General features: G+C 36.9%; 1 protein-coding gene and 1 long non-coding RNA gene across 7 annotated transcripts in view; one reads left to right on the top strand and one right to left on the bottom strand.

Annotated features, from left to right (window-relative positions):
* Positions 1 to 25,275, top strand: part of LOC124167260 (small conductance calcium-activated potassium channel protein) — a 671,763-nt gene that overhangs the window by 337,244 nt on the left and 309,244 nt on the right. The window lies entirely within an intron of this gene.
* LOC124167262 lies at positions 22,247 to 24,822 on the bottom strand. Its single transcript, XR_006866647.1, has 2 exons — positions 24,619 to 24,822; positions 22,247 to 22,444 (listed from the first exon to the last, which is right to left on the bottom strand). It is a non-coding gene; the product is annotated as an uncharacterized LOC124167262 (long non-coding RNA).

The raw sequence follows: 25,275 nt of genomic DNA, 5'->3' as shown, positions 1-25,275 counted from the left end.
ATACCCATTGCATAAATGTGAAAAAATTAAAAACCGCATGTATCGCACAAAATAATTTTCTCTAATACTGTTTCTCAGAGTCCCCTGCTTAATGAAACTGAACTTTAATGACGTCAACTACTCAAGGAAAGTGGGTGTTAACCTTATGAGCAATGTTATGAGCGAATAGCTGTATGAAGAAGGAATTTATTAAGTCTTACCTTATCTCTTTCATTCATCGAATTCTTTTCAATGGATGGCGATTTCGGATTTGAATGAACAATCCCATTCCAGTACCCCTTCAGAATTTTTTTGAGGTCGATAGCATCCCGGTGACGCCAATATTCCACTCAACCCCACCCCCCGGTCACCACATTCGTTTCTAATAATTCACTGCTCCCTCAAGTCTCCCCTCCTCCGCGCTGCTTTCATCAGAATTCATTGGGTCACCAACGTTTTCATCTTCGCTCCTCTCTCAACCTATTTCCACCCACCATGACCATATGGCTACTCCCTACCGCGCTGGGCAAATGAAGTTCTTGATGTAAAATTGCGCACTATTTAGTTTTCAAATTGTTAATAATATTGAGCTTAGGATTTTTTCCAGGTTAATCCAGGTGTCTCCTAACCAAAAGCCACATCCGGCCCGACACGCAATGTCATCCGGCTGGCCAAACAAATCCCTATGTGTTTTTGCTTACAATACTTAAAATAGGCCAGTCTAATATGGACCCTGATTTTCACGAATATTACAAAAGAGGATCCTTAAGTCGGCCTCCAAATGTGTTGTCAACCACAGCGCATTTAAATGGGTTTCCAAAAGCCTCACTCGCGTCGTTGACGGACGAATTGATTCGATTTTCATGGGGAAATAAGGTATATTCGGCGGTTTTAACCAAAATTTATATACATGGTGATGTGATCTATCAAATTCATAAAAGATCTATGCCATTTCTCACAATTGCAAACATTTCACTGCAAAATATTGGAAAAAAGTGGATCGCATTGCACTCATCACCTCGCCGCGGATATTTTTGGAAACCGATCAAAATGCGACCGAAGTGGAAACAGAAATCACCTTTTATGGCATGGAATAGGGCCTCGTACATGCAGTGTTATTGCCGATTTTAATGAAATTTTGAAGCTAAAATGCCAGTATCGTTCTTCAAACTCAATTGATTACATAAAATTAAAGGCAGGAATCCATTTAGATTACTCTCATTTTTTCCAACAAGATATTTTTTTTAATTTTTCCATGTTTATTCTCTCATTTTTCAGGAAATTAAATGACTGGCACTGATTTGTTTTTTTTTATTCCCTCGGCGCGCATGTATATGGGAAATATATACTGTTTCCCTCTATTAAAAATTTTAGAGACCCTTGGCCTAATATATCTATAAATTTATTTTTTAAGTTTATAGAAATTATCCCACTCTCTGAAAGAGACATGTGCAAATCCGTATAACAATATGGACGCTCACTATCTGGAAATAAGATGCAAGTATTATAAAAATAGAAGGATATCTTAATTTTTTTTTAATTCCTTCATACAAATACATCGATACCTCCACTGCATCAACGCTCAACAATCGCCCACCGAATAGAATCCACTCATCTAGTACTATAAGGGCTATCTGGATTAGCGGATTTGATTCGGTGGGCGATTGTTGAGCTTTTATGCAGTGGAGGTATCGATATACTTTTTCGGAAGATCTACAAGCTTTTTTTATGCTGGTGGAAATTAGATCGCTTTAGATTTTGGCACCGTGTTACCGTCGAGTGTGGCCATGAAGCCACTGGTCATTTTGAGAAAACTGTTGCATGGATGCATCACCAAGGAAACCATTCAAAATGAAAACATACGGCGACAGTAGGAGCAAAACTCCTAAATATCTTCAAAATCGCAAGGAGACATTTTTCTGACCGGAAGTGGGTTAAGTTGGCGTCGTCGATGCATATAAATATCCTTCCCTCGTGACTAAAAGTGTTTCCTCCTCCCCTCTATTACACCTCTTATATAAATGGGAAGCAAGAGCAGCGCGATGGTGTCTAATGGAATGAGGAAAATGCCTTCTCACCCCGTGTGCTTGTGTCCACGAGATGTGGAAAATTATGCATCCACGTATTTGGTCGGAATTCTTTTGCGGAAAGAAAATCTCTTTTAAAAGCACTAGAAATCGTTGGAAATTTCTTGCTATCATTGATATGAAATTGTTTCTTTTTTTGTAAATATTATACTATTGCTCACAAAAATCATGACAATCTTAGCAAACCTCTTTGCACAAAACTTTTATGTAAATTTTTCAGTTTAACAAATACGGTAATTCGTGGAATCCGATTTCATAGAATTTATAATTATAAATTTTAACAATATAAGCCCTCCTGAGCCGCATGGCTCGTCAGGAGGTGTTTGCTTAGATAGATATAGTTAAGTAGAGGAGAACGCATTGGCATAGCACTTAGCAACAATAACATTGGTGGATGGTGTGTAGTGGAATGAGGAAAATGCCTTCTCACTACCTGAATCGCGTGATCTCGTATTTCGATTTCGGTATCCATGGTGTGAACTAATGCTCTTTATCATCGTTCAACAAAACTAACTTTCTCATTGATTTACGTTCATGATTTTATACATACATTCCGAAGCTCCAAGCGTGAAAGAGTGGAACTTTTCCATTCTGAAATAAATCTTTGCGATTCTCCTCGATTATAAAATTTATTACAATCATTTATGTTGATGATGTGTTTGTTTTTATCTTATTTTTTTACTTTATGTTTTATGTTGATGTTCATGAGCCTAATTGGTTGTTTCAGGCGTGACTTTATGGAATCTACTTGACACAATGAAAATTAATGAAAATTTTGTAATTCCACGTAAATATTTATACGTATTTTGTAATTTCACATAAATATCTGTGTGGAATTACAATGTTTTCTTTATTTTTCATTTTATTATTATATTTCAAACCTAAGTTGTAATAAATTTTATAATCGTGGAAAAGTGCTAATATTCATTTCAGCATTTTTTATCGCTTATGCTTATTTTTCATTTTAAGTATCTGCGGGCTCATTTAATCACGTTTTACAGGCTTTCCTAGTGTACTATGCCCATGAAGGTCTCTCTGGTAATTTCCCGGATCAGTTGTTCCATGTCCTCCGACATTTCGACAAGTAGAGTTAAGTTGATTTGTACTTTCGAGTAATCATCTTAAAGATGAGATCCTCCTCCCCATACTAAAGTAAGAGAATAATAATACAACCACAACATACCTCATCTCCCATCCTTATCCTTGAGAATAACAACACAGTTGGTTGTCGACACGCCGGAGGATATGGGTCAACTGGCGCTGGGAGTTACCCGAAAGACCTTCATGGCTATTTAATTTAATTTAATTGTATAAAAATGCGGACTATGCGTGTACATCTTTTCGTATTGCGCTTCATTTTTATGAAATATCTTTTCTATTCATAAAATTCTTTATTCAGTGAAGCTATTATTCCCTCCGTTGGATCATTGTTAGGGAACTTATCTCAATGCGAAGGAATGTCCCATAAACCGTAAGCTGGATGTATGCTCAATGAATTACGTGCCCGGATGAGAGGCTCCTTCTAGATTTCAGGAAGTCGAAGGCGCTTCCTGCATTTCCAATGCATTGTATCTTATGCCAGAGTTTGATCAGGATATCAGAGTAGCTGGATTACTGCGCTAATATCCGAGCTCCTGGATACTCTTTGTCAGAATGAATCATTTGATAGGACAATAACGGTTGCGGATATTAAGGAAGGAGAGTTACTATTGACTTTGGGTCATTGAATGGATCTTCTCTTCATTGGTATTCTTTGGGACACTACCTCGGCGATCATGGTACCTCTAAAATATGGCATTCGATGTTTTTCCCCATTTTTATTCTGATTCCTACATAGATATCTACTAACTTATGCATTTCTTTCGTCGAGAATTTTAAGTGCATTCCAACTATGTGGCGGTCGTTCCTAGTTTTACTTTTTTATTCATTTTTTCTAATATTTGCTCAGCCATTTTTAAAATAATTTCCTGGTCCTAATTAGATTGGAAAAATTATTCACGGTATTAACCCATTATAACCCAATGTTGCTTCCAAGCAACATCAAAGATGTATAAATGATCTGCTCTATTCAGGAAATATCTAAACTGCGCATCATTTTATGGCGTTAATTGTAATGACTAATACATTTGGCTACCACAATATTTATTATTGAGTGCAAAATTTTCATGATGAAAAATCTTGAAATTTGCATTATCCCAAAAGTAGCTCCGTGTTAGAAAGGGTTAATTAGGGAAAGATACTTTGAAATTATTCCCTTATTCGAAGAGTATTCTTTGTGTGTTCCAATCAGTTGTTCTATCGACTGGCATTGTCGCGAGGTGAAGAATATGAACTCTTTAATTAATAATTTAAAGAAATAATGATAATGCAATAATATAGTAATTAATAAAATAAAAATATGATAAAATGATAATTAATAAAATAATAAAATTAATTATCAATTCATTAACCGTCAATTGTTGTCACGACCGACAACAGTTGGTAGCCATTTTCAAGGTAAGGAGGGTAGTCTTGCTAGCATCTTTGGTGTATTATGTGACGGATATTGGAGCAAAGAACATACGATGAGAGATAAAGGACATTATGAGTAAGACATTTGCCGATATAGGAAAAAGGCTGAAGGAAATGATAGGTGGCGACAGATCTAGCGACAAGAGGTTGGTGATACAACGCTAAGGAAATATTAGTCTAAACAGTTGGAAAGAAAGATGTATTTATTTCAAATGTCAGTTCCAATTTCAGAGGTTAGCGCAACATATTAAATTCAAGGTATAAACGTGACGTTCTTGTGCGTTCTCACCGATGATTATGCCTTATTTCCCAATGAAACTCCGATCAATTTGTCCGTCAGAGTCGCGAGTGGCGACTTTTGTAAACCCATTTAAATGCGCGGTGGATGACAACACATTTAAAGACCTATTAGAGGATCCTCCTCTGTAATATACGTGGCACCAGTCTTACCGAGCATCGCCGGGTGGCCTGCGAGTAAAGCATAAAAGGATGTCAATTTCAGTCAAATTATTCGCAGGAAAAATTAAATGAGCATGTTGCGAATAATCGATTGTACGTCATTCCTTACCCAGTCGCTCTTTTTACCTCGAAAGAGAGACGTGCTACACGTGTACCGTAAATTGGCAGAGCAGATGGGATTTTCGAGTAATCATCTTAAGGTCGCCGCAGTCGAGAGAAAAAAAGTACCCCATTCAGAAATCTTAAGGGCATGAAATATCGTAGAAGAGGGAAGAATATATCCTTTCTTTCCATCATTTCAAGAACGGAAGCGTCATATCGGAGTTTCTCTCGCTCCCGCCTGATAAAAAGCAAGTCCCTTCGACGCGGTCGAAGGCCTCCTTTGCAGCCAGGGAGATTTTTCGCACTCGCAGGGGTCCTTTCTCGGTGGCGGATCAATCAACTGCGTCAGAAATAACGATAGGGCTGAAATGGTTTTCTTGTATGCCCTTGGGAATGGATCCCATTGTTCTCGTGGTCCCTATGACTCCTTTTCCGCAATCCACCTCCCTCAACCTCCCCTTCAAATTCCTTCGCCACTTCCTACCCCTTCTGCATCACCTCACCCCGTGCGCTTGTGTCAACGTGATGTGGAAAGTTATAGATCTGCGTATTGGGTCGGAATTCTTTTGCGGAAAGAAAATGTATTTTAAATCCCCGGAAATCATTGGAAATTTCGTGCTGCCATTGACATAAAATTGTTTTTTTAATGTTGATATTATAACATTGCTCAAATAAACCATAACAATCTTGGAAAACCTCTTTGCACAAAATTTTATGTAATTTTTTCAGTCTTACAAATAAGGTAAATTGTGCAATCCGATTGCATAGAAATTATAATTATAAATTTTAACAATATAAGTCCTCCTGAGCCGCATGGCTCGTCAGGTGGTGTTTGCTTCGATAGATATAGTTAAGTAGAGGAAAACGCATTGGCAAAGCACTTAACAATAACATATATAAGGTACCCAAGTATTATAATTTGTATCAAGTTCATTGGGTCATGGTTGATTTTCTAGTGTGAGCTTCTTGCATTTTCTTTTTATTTCTTGTATCTGTAACAAATATGCATAAGTGTGATATTTTTAAATCTTAATTCATTCAACGTCTTGAGGTTAGGAAGAGCAAATGGCCATTAACTCCATCTTCCTATATTTATTTTATAAATCCCCATTTACTTCATTATAATTTGTTAAACTAAAGGGATTTATTTAAGTGTTGAATATTTCAAGCTATTACACCGCAAGAAATTAATTTATATATTTGTGACGAATTTACACGAATGCCATTTACAATGTTTAATTGTATATTTTCTCTCTCAAAATTCTTCTTTCATCATTTTATAATATAATTATACCTTGTAATTACTAGATAATTGTGTTTTACGCAGATTTTGTAGCTGTTAGTCAGTGCAATATAATTTTTTAAACCCTTTTTAAAACATTAAAAAACACTTTTCTTAAAATATTATACATTCTTATTACTTAAATTTCTGTTGGCCTAAGTGGTTTCATATTAAAGTATAAGGCAAATAATATCTCTGCGAACTAGTTTAAGCACATTAATGAGGAATAAAAAAAATCAAATTCTAACGCTCACCTTGTATTCTCCAGTCTCAGTACTCTAATAATTCTGTTTGTGGTCTTTTTTTTATCTCGCAATTTCATTTAAAATAATAATTTTTAAACTGGTATTTCTTCCGTTTGCCGCTTCCGTGTGGGTTTTCAATTTTAAATTGCTCCTGGAGACAATGGGAAAGGAAATAATTTATTGATTGTCCCATAATTTTCGTGGATGTCGTACTAGGTCTTAATTTAATTGAAAGGATTCCATTAAGAGTTCCTTTCGGTCACACATTATATCGAAAAGGCTAAAACAGCATAACAGCCGGAAATGAGGCCATTAGTGGAATGTATTTTTTAAATGCCTCTCGGAAACTCAGAAAATATTACTTAACAAATTGACTTCATTTATAGAAAGCTATTCCCTTGTTGGTCAGTGGGCCTCTAAAACTTAATAACGCCCATTAAAACGATGTCACCTGAATATATTACATATCAGTGGAATAAATGTTAAATAGGCTTAAATTATTTTTAATCCTGCCTCTCAAGCTGGCCATTATGATTTCGTTCATTGCAAATTACCTTAAAAGAAGGGATTTAATTCCATTGAGTGTATGGTCATTAATGTAAAAAATTAATACATCCCTTTTTCCGAATTTTTTACCTGGATCATTTTTATTATTTTGGATTCTTTCTCATTTTTTTCCATACAATGAGCTTTTTAGCCCCTACCTTCTTTCTCTTTACGTTATTTCTCATTCAATATTCACGCAACTCACACCCATTCCAGATATAAGTGCAGGAATCTCACGTTATCTCTTGAGAAGCCTTGACGATATGCTTTTTTACCCCTTCTTACTTATTATACTTATGCTTGTATGCAAAATTTCCTCTTACTCGTCTCATAGCTTAATTTAGATGAAAAAAGGAATACATTTATATACATATTGTGGCATGCGGATTCGCGTAGTACTTGTAATTAGAGCAAAAAGTTACAATGTATAACTGAGTAACAGACTGGTGGAAGAGAAAGTAATCTTTAATCAAGCAAATACTATAGAACCGCCTATTATTTTACTCTGAGATAAAAGCCCTCGAAATTTTCGCATGAAGCACTGTAGTCACCGGGTTTTTTCTGTGGAATACCGGGAGGAATAACGAAAGAAAATACTTCTGAAAAGTTATTTGCATTTCCACGACTCTCGGCACATTATTGGTACTTACTCTGGGTTCGGCCGATTCGCATAACGATTATTTACGATACGCATTTATTTTCATGGAATGAATTCTTGAGATTTAGGTTTCTTACAAAAACATGCTTTTCACGATTGCAAAGACTGCTATTTAGGGCAATTATATCATAACTTAATAAATAGGATTTTACGACAAAAATCATCTTTTAAAAATAACATACAGTTCTGTGCACTATCTAACCATGCAATCAACGAAAACCACACTTTCGATATTGAAATTTTAGTTACAGAATGTAATTTTTCGAAAAGAAATGGATTATATGTGCAAGCACATAAAAACTGCAATGAAATAACTCACATAGATGGTTTAAACAAAATATATCGTAATATAATGAATCAAAGTTAATAAAATCATGAAAAACATAAATATAATATTATTACAAAACAACTAACAAACATTAAACAGCTCCATAAAAGGTACGTCAAATCACTTTATATTGTTTTTTATGCAGGCTTATTTGTAAGAATGTTTTATTGGACATTTTTTGCACACTGTAAAATTATTTTCTAATACTCAACCATTTTTAATTTATCGTACATTTCATATTTTCTTAATATAAGCTTTAAAAATGGATAATAAATGTTCGAAACGTTGAAAAATATGTTTTTTTAATGACAAGAAATCTCAAGCGTTTATATATACATATAAACAAGAGGTCAAGAGCGAAAGGGGATCGGGTTGGCGTGGTGGCTAGAGTGTTGGCTTACCACCCGGCGGGCTCGGGTTCAAATCCCGACAGTGGCAGAGAACTTTCAGAGACTGCCCGATCCCTGCTTGAGTGTTGTGTGGAGGACATTTCAAGCGCAACACTCCGTCCGTCGGATGGTACGTTAAGCCGTGGTTCCCTTGGCGCCTTTCGCTAAGAGCAGACTTATGCCGACGCCGGGTTTCTCTCCATCCTTCCTTCCATACCCTTCCCTCATGGCGCAAATGACATCAGCTGTCGGTCGCCTCCTCCAAATACCATACCATATTTCAAGAACGAAAGAAATGTAATGATACTCGCATTTAGGAACTGTTGATATTTTTGCAGGAGGATAACTTCGGTCACATCAAAATAGGAGTTGGGAAATAGCAAGCCCTTTACTTGGGATCTCCATCTTGATTCCTAGATTTGAACCCACCGCCGTGAACATTGAATGGTGTGATTCATTTGGAAGTCGTCGTATTTTTCACAATCCTCTCGCGCCTGCTGCGGGAGGAAGTTTTTATTCTTATTTTTAGAGGCACACCTACCGCGAAGTGGCGCTGGAGGGTTTCCGCTGCCAAATGCCGCTCTAGAGATTCCGGGAGAAGGCTTCGAGGTCGATGGGAAGTTTTTAATGCCCCCTCGGCTTCCCCAGACGCCAAGAAGTCTGTGGCTGGTGTCGTTCCCGCGGTAGCGAATATCTCCCGTGCGTCCTTTTCCATTTTTCAACCCGAGTGGATTTCGCGTCTCCCGGCATGCAACGTACGCATCATCTCTGGTGCATTTTTTTTAGGGTGTATCCTTTAGGATTTCCACCACATCACCGTTGAGAGACTAAGTTTCCCAGATTTTTCATTTTCCTTCATTGCGGAAAGAACAGAAGACTGGACTGGATTACCGTTTCGAAGTCCCACGCAAGTTCTCTGAATCGCAATAAATTCCAGTTTCCGCTACCCTCCTTTTGGTCTACGTTTGTGAGAATTCTGTATCTTATATCCATTCCACTTCCGAAGGTCGTGAAACATTTTTCACGATTCGTTGCGAAAATTTCCATCCTCCTGTGATCAAAATGTTTTTGCATGCGGTACCCGAGACTACATTCTTCACGACTGAGTAAAATAAACCGAGGGCGTGATCGTGGTAGTATTTCGAAACATAAAAATTGTAAAGAAATGTTAAGGAAATGGAAAGGTTGGGCTCTTTCCTATTACATAGCTTCATGAATTATGGGGAAGAATATAGATCGGTCGAATGAGTGTGAATTAGCATCTTAAATATTTATTATAATTTTCCATCTTTCTCGCAGTTTTCTAAAGAGATAGGTATCATGCCCAACTTGCGTAAGTCTAGCACCCCGTGTTTGACAGATCCGCAGGTTAATCTCACCGCCTGAGCCCCGCAGACGCCGTAGAATGAATGGGCAAGGCCCTCGCTGAATCTTTTAAGTGAGATAAAATGAAGAGAATGGAAAGCTCTTAAGGCCGTTCTTTTATCAGGTCGTGCTAGGATTAAAGGGGAAAGAGGAATTGAAAAGCGAGTCTGTGCGATGCATATTAATCGATTCGATTTTGTATTCTCCTCCCTCGTTTTGCCTTTCTTTTTTCGCAGATTAAGGTCTCGTGAAGGCACGTGTTAAGAAAACGGGATACGATTTTACAGTCTTTAGCAATACGCGACTCTCACTGTTTGAACTGTACGAAATGCAAGTTAGATAATACTCTCTTAAATAGATTTAAGATTTGGTAGTGATATTCGACGTAACAATATAATGGGAAACATAATCACGGATACATTAATTTTGTATTTTACGATAACCACATTAAAAATGAAATGTCGCATTGTATCGAAACCTGGGTTAAACCATTAAAAATTTGTGGATCCTACAATAGCGTCTCTGTGATTATGTTTCTTGTTCGTCTTAGTGACCTTATGATGATACGTTAAGGGTCGAAACGTTGGCTATTATGGAGTATCTAATCCGGTGACCATCCTGAGCAGATCTTAAGATGCTGGAAGGTTGCCTTTTTAATTTATTTTTTATATTTTACTTTTCGATTGTAAAAGTAGGACAAGTTTTTTGTTTGAAATGCATTAGAAGAATATGAGCCTATTTCCCGATGCATCGCGATTCGTTAATCTAGACCTTTATTTCCAGGTACATTAGAGGGTATAAAATACCAGGGATGTTTTGCCTAAAGAATGAGCACAGGTATTCATTTTCCCCCCGAGCAATGAAAAACATTAATCACTGCTAGGTCGAACTTAGGTCGTCAAGTTTTTCCCATTATTCACCTAATATTGTTTAGCATTCTCGCACATGTTAATGTCTGGTATTGCAGCACATTCCGCCACACACTTATATAGGCGGCTTGCGAGGTGTTATGTAGATGTAGTTGCCTAAGTTCCACCAGAGCCAAAGTGCTTTTGTATCATACGGCATTTCGCTTTTATTACGCTGTTATATTTTTACCCTTTGCGGATCGCTTGGAGTGCAATAGGTTCCATAAATTTTCAAATGGTTTAATTAGCATCGTTATGTGAAGAACTTATGTGTTCATCTATGCTTTTAATTGATACAATTAATTAATTTTGGAAATGTAGATTGATTTATATTCTCGGTGCATTACTACTGATTTTGAAAAATCGTCCAGCTCTTATCTAACTTAAATGGTCTCGTTTTTCTGTCTATAGAGAGCGATGAGGACCCAGTAGCAATGCTGCTAAACCCTTTAGGTTTTCCCTTGGTAAAACTAGTTTTTTGTCTACGGTATGTATGGACAACCTTACTTTTGGATGAATTCCAAATGGAACGCTCGCTACTTTGCTCTGCCCACTCTGGAAGAAAGGGGATTTTTTTTTATCGTTTCTTTTCAAAACCTTTGGAATGGGTAGTGGACTTCAGATCAGATAGCTTGATGCGATGCTTTGCACACATGCACCTAAACATGAGATAATAGCCAACGCAAGTACCTGCAATTATTCTCTACGTGTTTATTTATTTAAGATTAGGCTTTCAATTACTTAGCAGCAAAAATAACCCATTTGGTGCTGCCTGAAAATTTATTTATTCGGAAGCTCCATTAGTTCCTCTCGAGTAGACTGCAGAGTAGATGCCAGGCAAGAGGTAAACGTCGTGATGCAGTCTCCACTTTAATCACAGTTGGAATTTTCATAGAAAACTACTTTCCCTCGATGCATCTGTACATCCCATTAGAGGTTGGGTAGAAATAATAGCGTATTACGTACTGAATGACGTAATCAAATGAAAAGATAATGGATATTTTCTGTGGCAGTTTGATAAATAAGCTTTTTAATTAGTATTATGTACGTGTAAACCAAGCTTGACGTGTAAAATGTTTCGGCAGAGATGGCATACGGCCACCAAAATTGTATAAATGCGTATCATATATACTAGTATTATATTGTGCAAACAATTTTCTCCTAGTGGAGGTAGAATATCGGTATTTGACTGTAAATTTTTACTGCTACCTAACATTTTAATTGTGAAAACTTATTCTGAAAATTTTTTCATAACCAAAAACATTGTAATCAGGTCGGTCTGATGAATAATGTGACTAAAAAAATATACATAGGCTACTATTTCGGTAATTGTGAATAATAGAAAGTATCTTCAAAAGCTGCCATTATAACCAGGTTTCCTTTGAAGGTTTTAAAAGGTCATCCATATGAAGGTAAACGTGCCGTTTAGTAGTTTGCCAATATGCATTTTGCTCACTCAAGCATGGAAATGATATTTTGCCTTTTAACATTTGGATTGAAATCTTCCTTCGAGTGAAGACGTTTGGTGGACATATCCTGAATTTAACTAGCAGTCATAAGCTGATTGAATTCCGCACTGTATCGCGTTCATGTCTTCCGTCCGCCAGATTGAAAATGATTTCTCGATTGTCCTCGGTGGTGTGAGGAAGGTGTTTGCTCTTTCCGGTTAATTGACCGTCGTCACCACATTTCCGCTTTCAGCTGTTTGAATCGACTCCTCTTCCGTGTATGAGATATTTATATCGGAAATGAAGTGCGATGCGTCCCCTACGTGGAAAGCGCCAGAGCGTAACAATTGTCCCTCCTAATTTGTCATCGCCATTTTTTGCTTATTTTTGTTTGTAATCACTTTCATCCTTGATGCATCTTTTCATAATTACTATATATGTGCTCGAGACATTAATAATCAGGAAAATGGTCTAAAACGATGGTATCTCTTTTAATACAGCCTTCATAAAGAAGTAAGTTTTGCAGAAATTTTAAAATCTTTGCAGGATCATTGCAGCAACCAAGGAATACCTTCCTCAATGTTTTATGTGAAAATATATGTTGAGAAAATGCATGACATCTCTCAAAAATTGTAGAACTCAATTCGAAAATGATTAAGAATCGTCCGAGAAACTCTTTAAACATTTATTTTACAAAAAAGAACTTATTTCTTGTAAATGAAAGCGATGACTCGCTAGTTGTAAATGGTTGGGTTTACAAAATGAGCGAAAATTGGAAAAATGCCATCAGCATTCTGTGGCAGCAGTGATAAGGGTAGACACAGCCCGACTGTCAGTAATCTCTTTAACCTCTTGTCGAACCGGTGAAAACTAAGCTATAATAATAAAGGTAGCTATCAGTAAAGCTATCAAATTAAAGCAAAGTAAAGCTATCAGTTTTCTATAATTTAAGCTCAAAATTATTAACTTACAGGCATAGTTTCCCATCTTGTTTTTAGAATGAGGTTTGCATTCCTTTATCTTATACCTGAGTAGATCAAATTTTCCTCTAACCTCTTGATCCAGTTTCCACTGCCTTTGTTTTGATTTAAGCCCGTGTGAATTTTATTTGTGTGCCATTCCACTTCAGAAGGCCGGGTTGAAAAGTCTTTCACGAATCGTTGCAAAATTTACCACCCTCCTGTGACCTAAATGTTTTTGCATGTAGTACCCGAGACTTTATTCTTCACAGTCGAGAATAATAAACCAAGGTCATCATTGTTGTAGCGATTCGAACCATAAAAATTGCAGAGGATTGTAAAGGAAATCGAAGGGTTGGGAGCTTGCCACCTACATAATGCCATGAACTGTGGGGAATAATAGGGAGCTAATCCGTATCGAGAAGCCATAGATTACGGCCGTCTGAAATTGATTGAATATTTAACGTTGCGATTTTTATTTAAGCTATGAGAATGGTATCTTTCTCTTTATGATTTTGAATTATTCATCTCCTGGAGGAAACCATCAAATCAATGTCTAATTGTTCCTTTGATAGCATCTATGCTCTCCCACACCTGTTTTCATGTAAAATATTGTGGAATTCGGCAGTAGAGAATTGTTCTACCCTATTTCCTTCGTCGCTGGCTCTCGATGAGTATCATTCACGCCATAGCTATGTCTTTGATCAAAGCCTACATATTGTGTGTTGCTACCAGGCTATTGTAGGAGTTGGTATTTTGAAGCATTTTAATAGCAGCTTGCTCAAAAGGCTCCTAATTAGGACACCAGTGCTAATTGTTAGGAATTTAGCCATCATAATGGATCATATTCAATGTTTTGTTTCTATAGGCTCAGTTGTTATTTAAGGTTCGCTCACTCAATGATTGAAGCCATATTTCGGTTTGGTGAATTGAAGGTAGAGCTCACCCCAGACTAAGCAACAGGTATGTGAAAATCAAACATGCAGGGCAAGGGAGTCAGTTCCTTTCCTTGGTCCACCTCGCATTTCGAGGATTTTTGTTTGGGGCCGTCCGAAGGTTTCATGTTCCCGGTACCCTTCGTTTACAGCCAAGCCATCTACCCACCAGACTGCCAAGCTTTCCCTTATGCATGAAGTTCATGAAGTACAGCATTTTCATAATAAAGCGGGGAGTGCGGTTGACCTGTGGGTTAAGCCCTTGGGAAGTGATCGAAGGGACCCTGGTTCAAACCTGGTTGCCTTCGGTAACACCTAAACTAGAATCCGTGAAGTAGGAGTGCATAGAAAAAGAAGCTGGCCACCCTATCCTGAATATGTAAAATTCACAAGCCTTAAGAATATTTTTGGGTAAGTTCTGCCATCATTTATGCAAACCATCCTTCAAGTTGAACGTTTGGGTAAGTAGGTTAGAGGTAATAGGTAACTTTTACTTTTGCTCTACATGGAGAATTTCATGTTTTAAGGCGGTGGGAAGCGGTGCATGAAATTAGTGCAATTTAAAAAAAAAGAATTGTATTTGACCTAATCATCAGTGATGATAGATGGCATCGAAGCCGTAGAAAAACGAATATTTGATTCTATAGCTATGTTTCGAATTCTATTAATTTCACCGAGTTACTCGAGGGAGCCAATAAAATTTCGTTACTGTAATTATTACGTTCTACTTCTCAAATTATGTGGCTGAAGAGTCATGGTTTCAAATTTAAGATCGATGTTAAAGGATCCTCATTTGGGGATGAAAAAAATCGTTTTGGCTTAATTCCCTCACATCATGTTTCCGATTATGTAAATCTCACCGAGTTACTAGAGACTAAAAATTCCGTAAGTTATTTCGTTTCGTCCAAGTCCTCAAATTTATGTTGCTGTAGAGTCACGTATCCAAAATCATGATCGATGTTAAACGATCATGATACTGGGATGAAAAATGTCATTTTGGCTCGATTCCATCCCGTACATCTTGAGTCCCTTTTTTTCGGCGTTTTCGCTCAGAATGCCGTCAGCATCTTATCACGCTCGCCATAGGGAATCATAAGGCCCTCGGAATCTCACTCATTTAGAAAATATGCACTCCTGCCTTAATGGATTCTCATGTGGCCCAACCGTGGGGGGTTATCAGTTGGAAGAACAATGGTCGAATGGGCACGTCAAATGGGGCCTCGTGCAAACCTCCATCTGGGCGCCAGTCCAACACTCCTCTCTCCCTCTCTCATCGTGGAATTGTTTCTGTAACTTTCTTTTCCTTGAAAAGAGTGAGCGAGTGCCAAGATCAACTAGACCGACTTCGAGGAAATGCATGAAATAGTGACAGGGTTTCCACTCAATCGTGAAAAAGCCGTGAATTCCGTCTACCGTGAAAAAAAAACCTGGAAATAACCGTGAAGTAGCCTAGTTTCCTTCATCAAAGAAAACGAAAGGCATTGATTGCGATTCGTTACCCACCATTTGTGTATTCATAATATACAAATTATTTGGTTTTATAATTACCGGTTTAGACGAATGGCAATGGTCAATTTTATCCTCATTTGAAAAAGGCCAGATTGGCGCCCATGCGATGCCTCTCCATGTGACGTCACAGGGACCTAGTTTCCATACGAGTAGATAGGAGTTTTACATCGTCTGAGATTACCAATGCATGCATGAGGCACAGAGCTCAGGGAAACATGTCTTAATAATCACCTATTAAAACTGGCTAAGGTCGGAAAGTTTTCTTCGTCTGATAAGGTATTGATAATCCTTATTTAAGCCAAGCGCTACCAGCTAGCAGGGTACTTTGCTACCTGCTAGCATCCTGCGTCGTATCAGCGCTCAAAGTCTCGCCCCAAGGTCCCCTCACTTGAGGCAGCGGGAACCAGAACGACGTCACACGGGAGTTTTCCCGGCATTCATCCGTCGCGTTTTCGCGCGCTTGAAAATTTTCACTTTTCATTCAATCGCGAAAAATAGTTATCGTCATTTAAAAATCTAAAAGCGTGAAATATGTACTGCAAGAGTAATAATCTTTCGATTTAGACAATAAAAAATAATAGGAAACCAACCTATTCGTCGTAAAACCTTAAAAACCTCCCAAACTCGATTGTAGATCTACGATTGACGGATCAAAGGAAAAATCGATTTGTCGATCATGTATCGTATCTAAAGTTGCGGGGACGATCATTGCTGTTTCTTGGTTCTTGCATATACCTCTATCACATTTGGCGGACGCATTTTCCACGCAGAACTTCCAGTTTGAGATTTTAGTCCTGAATTTTTATTTGATGAGGAAAGTAGAGATAAAAATGGGATGATTTCTCTTCAGTTTAATTTTCTTCGGATGAATTGATGAAGAAAATTTTTGATACTATTTTCCCATACAAGAATTGACGATGTCGACTCAACACTCTCCGACGATTCTCTTTTTTTTCCTCAATTGTCGAGTTTCTTTAGGACTCAATCCAGCAGCCATCATCTTTAGTTTCGTCCGCTGGTCTCTCAACATACTTCTTCATTGGGGGGAACATTATGCTCCTCCTTGTACTTACACGCAAAAATATCGCATAATTTCAAATGTTCTTTCAAAAAGGCTTCAGGTTTGTACTAAAGCAAAAACCCTACCTTTGGCCTACTCGCATTTTCCGTAAGTTTTAGTACTTCCTGTTGTACCGCTAAATCCATTTAGTCACATACATAATGGAAGGGAAGCGTCACCATAGTTCGCACACCTTTATAGCCACTCGAGAGGTCTTTTCATGGACCGTAGGCTCCTTTCCTGCGTTCTCGGATCTAAAAATATTTCATCACTTCTCTAAAAGTTGGTAACATCGATTTGTTTAACCCCGACGAGGCGCCTAATAAGGGACAAGTCGTCTCACTAAGCTTCCTTTATTACCTTCTACCATCTTCCGATTTATATTATCAAAGATTAATGACCTCCTAGCAGCATACGCGGGATGAATTTTGCTGTATTGGAGGCGTGGGAGGGGTAGAAGCGAGCGGGGAGGGGAGGGGATCGGCCTGCGGCTCTTGTATCCGCGACGCTGCGTGGGCGTTGGAATATTTTCTTCGCGGGCGCGGACTCAAATTAGGCATTTTGTGGCTAAACGGTGGCAGATACGTCAAAATGCACGAAATTTTCGTCCTAGGAGGACAGTAAGTCGGCAAAATCTATAGGAAATGACCATAAAATACTATATTTTTTGATTTTCGACCTTCCCCCCCTAAATTGCATTTGAGCGAGGGTCAGGGGTTCACCTAGAGGTCTCAAAATTTTCAGGCCTTATTTTTGATCGGTCCCACAACTTTTTTTCATTGGGCCAGATGGATTTGAAAAAAATCGATTTTTCCGATCCGCCCTAATGTACATTGTACAGTAACACAGCGGAAATGTAATAATACTACCGCTTTATAACCACCAAGTTAAATAAATTATAAAATTGACTGAACTAATAAGAACAATATAGCGGTATACATCACCTTGTTTCTACGAATATATAATAATATTTTTCACGTTTGGCACTTGGTATACTTTTGGGAAACTAACACTTCGTTTACGTATAACCATAGAAAACGTATTTTCATGCCACTATTTGTCACATAATAAACTTAACTACGGAAGCTGAAAGCGAATGACGAACCTTGATGATGCAACGTAAGTTCCCACGTAAATGCTCATATTTGCTTCGTACTTATTACTATCTTGTACAGACCGCTTTTGAAGTAATTTAAAGACAATTAGGTTCTACTTTTGGCTCGATATGAGAGTATTTGTAGCGATAATTAAGGCCAACACGACCGGCGGACGACACGTTTTGTTTATTTACCTTGAGCCGTTACCCTAATAATACGCCCGAAAATTATCGGACGTCTTTTCTTAGTTTCATAGTTAGTTCCCATTAAGCCACCAGAGTGGAAAATTGGCGCTGCGCCATCATCTACGCCAGAGTCCTCTAGATTGCTCTCTCAACACTACTCTCTCATCATGTCGAGTCGTCGCATAGGCTTCCACTATGGGATTCACGACGTCCGCCATTGTTAGTACAAACACCCCGTTTTCCCATAAGGAGATGTGGTAAAATTTCTTCGTTTTTTTGGTAAGCGAAGAATGTTGGTGATTTTCGGATAGTTGATATTGATTCTCGAAACCTTCAGTAACATAAATACAAATTTTCTAGGCATGACAACAATGGAAACGACGATAATAAAAATAAAACCACGGCAAAGGCTAAGCGTATTACGACCTGATTGAACCCTTATTTTAATGGGTTGACACCCAATTACGCTAAATAATCACTGAAAGTACTATTAACGGAAACTCTTACCCTCAATAAAAAGGCTCTTTGCAAAATATGTACTGACACAAGCAATTCCGCCGCGAGTTTAATGACTGAAATCAGATAGTAGGACAGCGGGTACATGAATGGGCGTAACCAGCTGGAAACAGCCCTTCAGCGGCGTAGCGCGGTGGGATCGGACCCCCCAGCCTCCCCCGACAATATGAAAACACAGTTACTTTGATTAATATAAAAAACAAAATTTTGAGAAATGACGAGTTTACAAAAGATTTCTTTGACAAATAAAGTTTTTTCGATCATTAACCCGAACGAAATTCCTGGCTACGCCCCCTTAGAAGCGAAAATAAATTAAGCTCGTAACGAAAATTTTAAAGAAATTATTTTTAAAATTATACTCGCATAAGGCATGGAACAAATTTAAAAATCATTCTCTTCATTGTATAGGCCAATGAAACGCTGTCATAATTTACTTACAATTTTGGTTTCTTCTTTATTTGCAAAAATGTTACTAATTGAAAGACCACGACATGCCCTCCTTGTTTTGATCCTGGGTACCAGTGGAGCAGCGAGGGGGGTTTTGGGGGATAAATTCTCCCCCCCCCCCCCCAAAGCTCAAGAGAAATTTTTAAGTTTAATCCATTTTACTTAATTGGATTAATATTACCAAGAGAATAGTGTAAGGACTAATAAAATATCCCTCAGAAAGCAGTAAAACTCATCATTTATCTTAAAATTCGCCAATTTACTAATCTCGCACCTATCACTAATCCTGGAGGGTATTCTATACCCCCACACACACATGTATTAGTTGCACCTAACCCCCCCCCCCCCTTAATTCCTAGCTGCATCCCTACTGGGTACTCACATGAATAGATGTGCTCAATACCAAACGTGAATGATAGAAACAGACAGAGGGTATATCTGTTCCAATGATGGTAGTATTTAGCGGTCTGGGGTGATTTGGGTCCTGATGGGGGAATTCGGAGGTCCTTCTTGGAAAATTTTAGGAAACTGCATGCCCGAAAATGGACTTTGACACTATTCTCACTCTTAAATAGTAGATAAAGTTAATAAAAAAGAAGTTTAGCATGAAAAAATACTATGAAAAGTGAGAAAATTATTAATGTATAAGGGAGCTGATATCTCTTTCGTGAATTTGCCCCATAAACGGCAATGAAATCTAAAAAAAGAAACTAAATACAATCTTTTCGAATAACCCTTCCAAATAAGCACTTGCAGTTTCTTTTTTGTCTTCGGGACACCTAAATCACTTCATTTTTTTACAATGAGTATGCAGTTAAGAAAGCAACAAATGAATACGAAAAATTTTATAATTACAAAAAACATTGGTTCAAGTAATCTAAGTAATGAATATCTTTTTTAATTACACCTTTAATATCCCTTCAAGATGCAGCAGGGCTCCCCTAATCTTGGGTGCCTCAGAGATTGCCAACCTGGCCAGTCCGCCCTTGTACCCATATAGCAATGCAAGCCAGAATCAAGCTTGCAGCAACCTAGAAAAAACAAACCTGAATCACGGTTTAGACGCCTTGCTTATTAACACACCAATGCAAGCCCTTCCATTGTTTAGTGCATTTCTAATGGAAATAAAATTTAATAAATACAAGCCTAGGTGAACCACTCGGGTAATTTCCTGGGAAATATGTACTTGGAATAGAGAAACAATAACAAAAGAAAACAATTCTAAAACATTCGTACAATACCTTGAGAAGTAAAAACAGAAAATAATCTAACAGGAATCATGTCAGACCATTCTCAAAAAGCCTAGTAGGTACAGAAAGAGGTACTCTTGCAATTAAATCAACATAAAAACTTGTGGGATACAATAAATGAACACCTAATAACACATCATAACCCTGTGAACTAGTGAGTTGTGATTTATAACAAAAGTAGGTAATACTTAACTAGACAAAAGATATTAACTTCTATAATCTGAGTTGACACAAGGGTACTAACTTTTAAATTCCAAGCAGATGCATTTGGCAAAAAATTATCTATGACTGAAAAATAGATCATTCCTCCCACAATACCCCAATCCCGGGTAATATATTTGTAATTATGTATAAGCAATTCCCTTCTCTGCTTAAGGTGAAACAAGTGAAACATAAGATAAATAAAGGAGAACCAAAGTGCACATATTAAGGCCAAAATTATAACATATACCAAGGCACTAATGCAGGAATAAAAGTCAATCTATAAATGACATGAACTATTTTATTATTAATCCAAAAAAGATCACTGAAGTTTTTTATGACCAGGGCACAACTCCTGTAATGGCATGCCCATGTATTTTGCAACAAAACACTCAAAAGTGTATGATAAGATATGAAAATAAATCTTCCTTCTTAGTTAGCTTCAAGTCAGCTAGATATTGATATGACTTTTGTCAACAGCAGGCTCTTCATTCAGTCCACTTTTGTCTCAATGCAATTCCGTGAAAGATTTACTACATGACATCTCTGTTAGCCTAACTGAAATATGCCATGGAATAAACTTACAATTTCCACACACTTAGGTATCAATATCCTTAAATTGGAGATAAATGTGAATGACATAAATAGCTTAGTTGTTATTTTTTACTACCTCATCATATACTTGGGAAATTAACATAATTATAGAATGATTGCCATACATCTGAATAATAGTTACAAAAATTTAGCATGCATGAATCACCTAAGTTTATTCACAAGTCCTTTGATGTGTTCTCTCTAAACAAGTGGACTGGTAGCAGTATTGTATGGTAATAAATGAGAAAAATGGCTCATACTTTTGACAAGATATTATACAGAAGGTAAATAATATTTTTAAAGAACATACCATGCACCTTTTAAAAGTGATGTAAGAATCTTTCTCAGACTTGAACATTCATTAAAATCTTAGGTAAGGAGTGTTCTTGGAAATCATTCCCGCAAATTAAGGACTTCTAAGGATATTTAAACAAGAAAGCTCTGACACTAGGTCGTAATTACAGTAAAATTTTACTCTTTTTATGCCAAAATAATGAAATATCTGATTTAACAGTTGCTTGTATACCTCTATCAGACAACTTAAGGCAATCATGTTTCACTAGAATGTGTAAAGCCGTCAACAATCCACATTAACCACGACTCAACTGGTAGATAACCAAGCACTCATGGCATAAAAGTTGCACATCATTACCAATATGTATATTGGTAATGATGAAATGTGTATATGCCAAAGAGGGATATATGCATTAAGAACTCATTAGAGTCATCGTATCAACACACAACAAGCAAAGAGGGAAAAACTAGTTAACCAGGCCAAATATATGTCAGCTGCTCTAGAGCATTAGAATAAAGGAGCTTCCATGCTATTGAATAGATTGAGAATTCCATATCAGCAACTCACCATCAAATTTGATGTAAAGAGCACAAAAATATACCCACATATGTGAATTACCAGATTAAAGCAATGGAACAGGTAGTTAAGAGGTAATCATTTAAAAAATTACTTTTGAATAAAATACATCAAGGACAGGTAAACACTAACAGATGTGACTCTGTTATAACTAGCTATGTGGAGCAACATCAAACACTTGCTATAAATAATAGTCCGGATGACAACCCATGGAATCAGTTTTAACATATATAAGTTCAATATCATTCAGTCTGGCCTTTGAAAATGAATATAGAAAAACAGACAACAAGCTAGAAAATTTAAGAAAAAAATACATTTTGCTACTCCTGATATATTCTCTCATTAGGCAAAATACAAGGTGAAGATGATTGCTGGGAATATAATGCTGCACATGCTTCTCCTGCTTAGGTTATTTGGACTTGAAATGCAATAATTGTATCTTATCGTTGTAGCAGTTGTTCCATTATACAGCCATCAATTCAGAAAAACCTGATGCAACAGGCAGCGATGAATCTGGAACAAAGGAATAATCTTGGTGACATTAACTGAGTGAACTTGAGTAAAATATGAGAATAAAACAATCACCACTGGCATTCACATAACATGCACTACAATTTAATGCAAAATATATGTACTGCAGAATACCTTGGTAAAAGGACTATCCACTTAGAAAATAAATAAAACTCATCCATACAATATTAAGGGTGGAATTTAGTACCAACATATTCTTAGGCACTCAATTTAGGAGGACCTGAATTCAAGATATTGCCCACCCTGTTACTCTAACTGATGCACCCAGATGATGAGCCAAGATATGAAGAAACATTTAAGCACATTATTGAATAAGACACTCAAGTTTAATGCAGTAGAAGCATAATTATAATTGAATCCAAAGTATATTAATCAAGAAAGGATACTGAATATCAAAGTGTCAGAATGAATTTAGCAAACACGATGGTAGTTCTCAAATCCGACACAGTCATGGGCCACCAAAACAGCTTAACATAAGAGTAACCAGTGACTCAATTTAATTACTCCAGAAGGATTTTGAAAACACTTTTTCAATGTAAAGTACCAATGTGGATGCTATGGAAGTAATGAAAAATGGTATAACTGAAAAATTGTCAGAATATAATCAAAGGCAATGTGAAAGAAAAGAACTTGCATGGATAGTTCAATCTTACATTCGAACAAACTTGTCAATTTGAGAAGCTACCTTATTTGATAGATGATAAGCATTAGCAAAGACTGCGTGCTTATTTTTCAACAACTGTGCTGATTTCTCAAAATATAATGGATGAATGAGAATGTTTACAAATACTTCATTTAAAAATATACATACGTGGTCATATCCCAGCAAAATACCAAGTGCATGTGACATATATGGAATATAAGAAAGAAAGACTTACACCACCTAAATACACTAAAATGAGGCATAATAGAAACAGACAAACTATGTACAACAGATTTTAGAAGACCATGACCCAGGGTAATAGGTGCTTATGACATGAATAAACACACAAATAAAGACATGCTCAATATCTCCAGCTCCTAAGACTGCATGTAGTCTTCAAAAAACACTAAACCTCTCCAAGAAACGAAACCTTGGATTCATCCAGCCATCGACTATGCAAAACACACAGATGATTTTTTTCCAAGGAAAACTATCGAGAAACCAATGGTCAATGATTTTGGTTGCAAGCAAAAAAATTGTATCAATTCACATTTTAATATAACATTTAAGTACTCTCTTATAAAGAAGTAAACAAATTGGACTTTTAACAATGAAAATAGCAATTTGGTACATCTTAATTAATTATTAAAAAGTCTTCTTTCTTTTGTACTTTTAGCCGCAGTTAGTTCAAATATGGTTACACAAAATGAAGGTAGTTTCAACATCATTTGAATTGTCAATATCAGCAATGTTTTTGATTTGTAAATTAGTTCACAGACCCCAAGAATACAATGAAGCTATGAAGGGAAAGTAGAGATATGCTTGTGCATGCTTGCCACTTTTTACTTACAATTAGTACAAATGTGAACCAATAATTAAAGAGTATGTTTAATTACCACTTTATTTTAATAATTATACTTCAGGCAGTGCCTGACATTGAGAACCTAAACTAATGAATGGACGATAAGGATACATGAATGCTTTGTTGATGCAATTCCCTAATAAATGCCCTGGCATCACTTTATCAATCCACCAGTTGTTTGTAAGAAACATTTCCAATAAACCCATTTATAAAGGGATCGATATTACTTGTACAATCATATTTGTACAGCCTAGATCTAATAGGTAATTGTTTCTCAGGCTGGTTAATAATCTAAACAGGACAACCGTTAGTGCTACTATTGAATAATTTCAAAATTTAGTCATCATAAGAAGAGATAAGTGGGCAGTAAACTTGTGTTAAAAAAGTGCTACCTGTTGAGCGAAGGTATGTTGGTGAAAGCAAAGGATGATGGAATTGAAAATGCTACTCAAGATGAACAAAAGAAAACAAAGTCCAACAACCAGATGACTGAAAGACAGTAACCCAATAGAACGGTGACACAATACTTCGTTATCACCAATAGTAATACCTTTCATCAAAATGCACTGACACCGATAACAACATAAACACACTCTCTCAGCAAATGCCAAAAATGGTTTGAATAACAGTACAACCTTAATACGTACATACCACACTCGATGGCTCTTCAACTTCAGCAAAGGAGAAGACTTTAGGCGACACCAGTGGCATGTCCTTATCAGCCGGCAATCGAATATTAGACGCCTCCTCTTTGGCGTAATAGGCTTAGGACAATTTGCGACGTCGAAAATCGTCGGAGCATCATTGGGCTTTTAATATTTTCCAGCCTTCCTTCCGAGTGGATTCAAATTTTGATTCGTATAAGTGCACCTGTGGCAAGGAAAACGAAGATAACTCGCATGAATATGTTTTAATAATGATTAAATGGCTAAATAATTACGTGCATGCATTATGTAATGTATGTTGACTATAATATTAATCAAGGAAGGTTTTGCGGCTTCTAAATCGCATGAAATTACAAGGTGTAAAATCCGACATGGATTCGAGTTCAATTGCCTACAAACATTCGTTACCAACAAAAAGGACATGAATATTACATGATTTCAGTAAGTCTTTAATAAAAACTGGTATCATTGATTGTATCACACGTAAAGTTCCTCATGATATTTCAAACGTGAAAGTACTTATATGTTACAGGTATAACTTTCAAGGACATTTACAAGTATAACTTTCACGTGACGAAATAATAACAACTTGCCACATTCCATCATGTAAATAAGTTGCGTATTCTAGTTTATAGTTTAAATT

Source organism: Ischnura elegans, chromosome 10, assembly GCF_921293095.1.
Source record: "Ischnura elegans chromosome 10, ioIscEleg1.1, whole genome shotgun sequence".
NCBI lineage: Eukaryota > Metazoa > Arthropoda > Insecta > Odonata > Coenagrionidae > Ischnura > Ischnura elegans.
The sequence above is the reverse complement of the archived record's forward strand: the minus strand, read 5'-3'. Positions and strand labels throughout refer to the sequence as shown.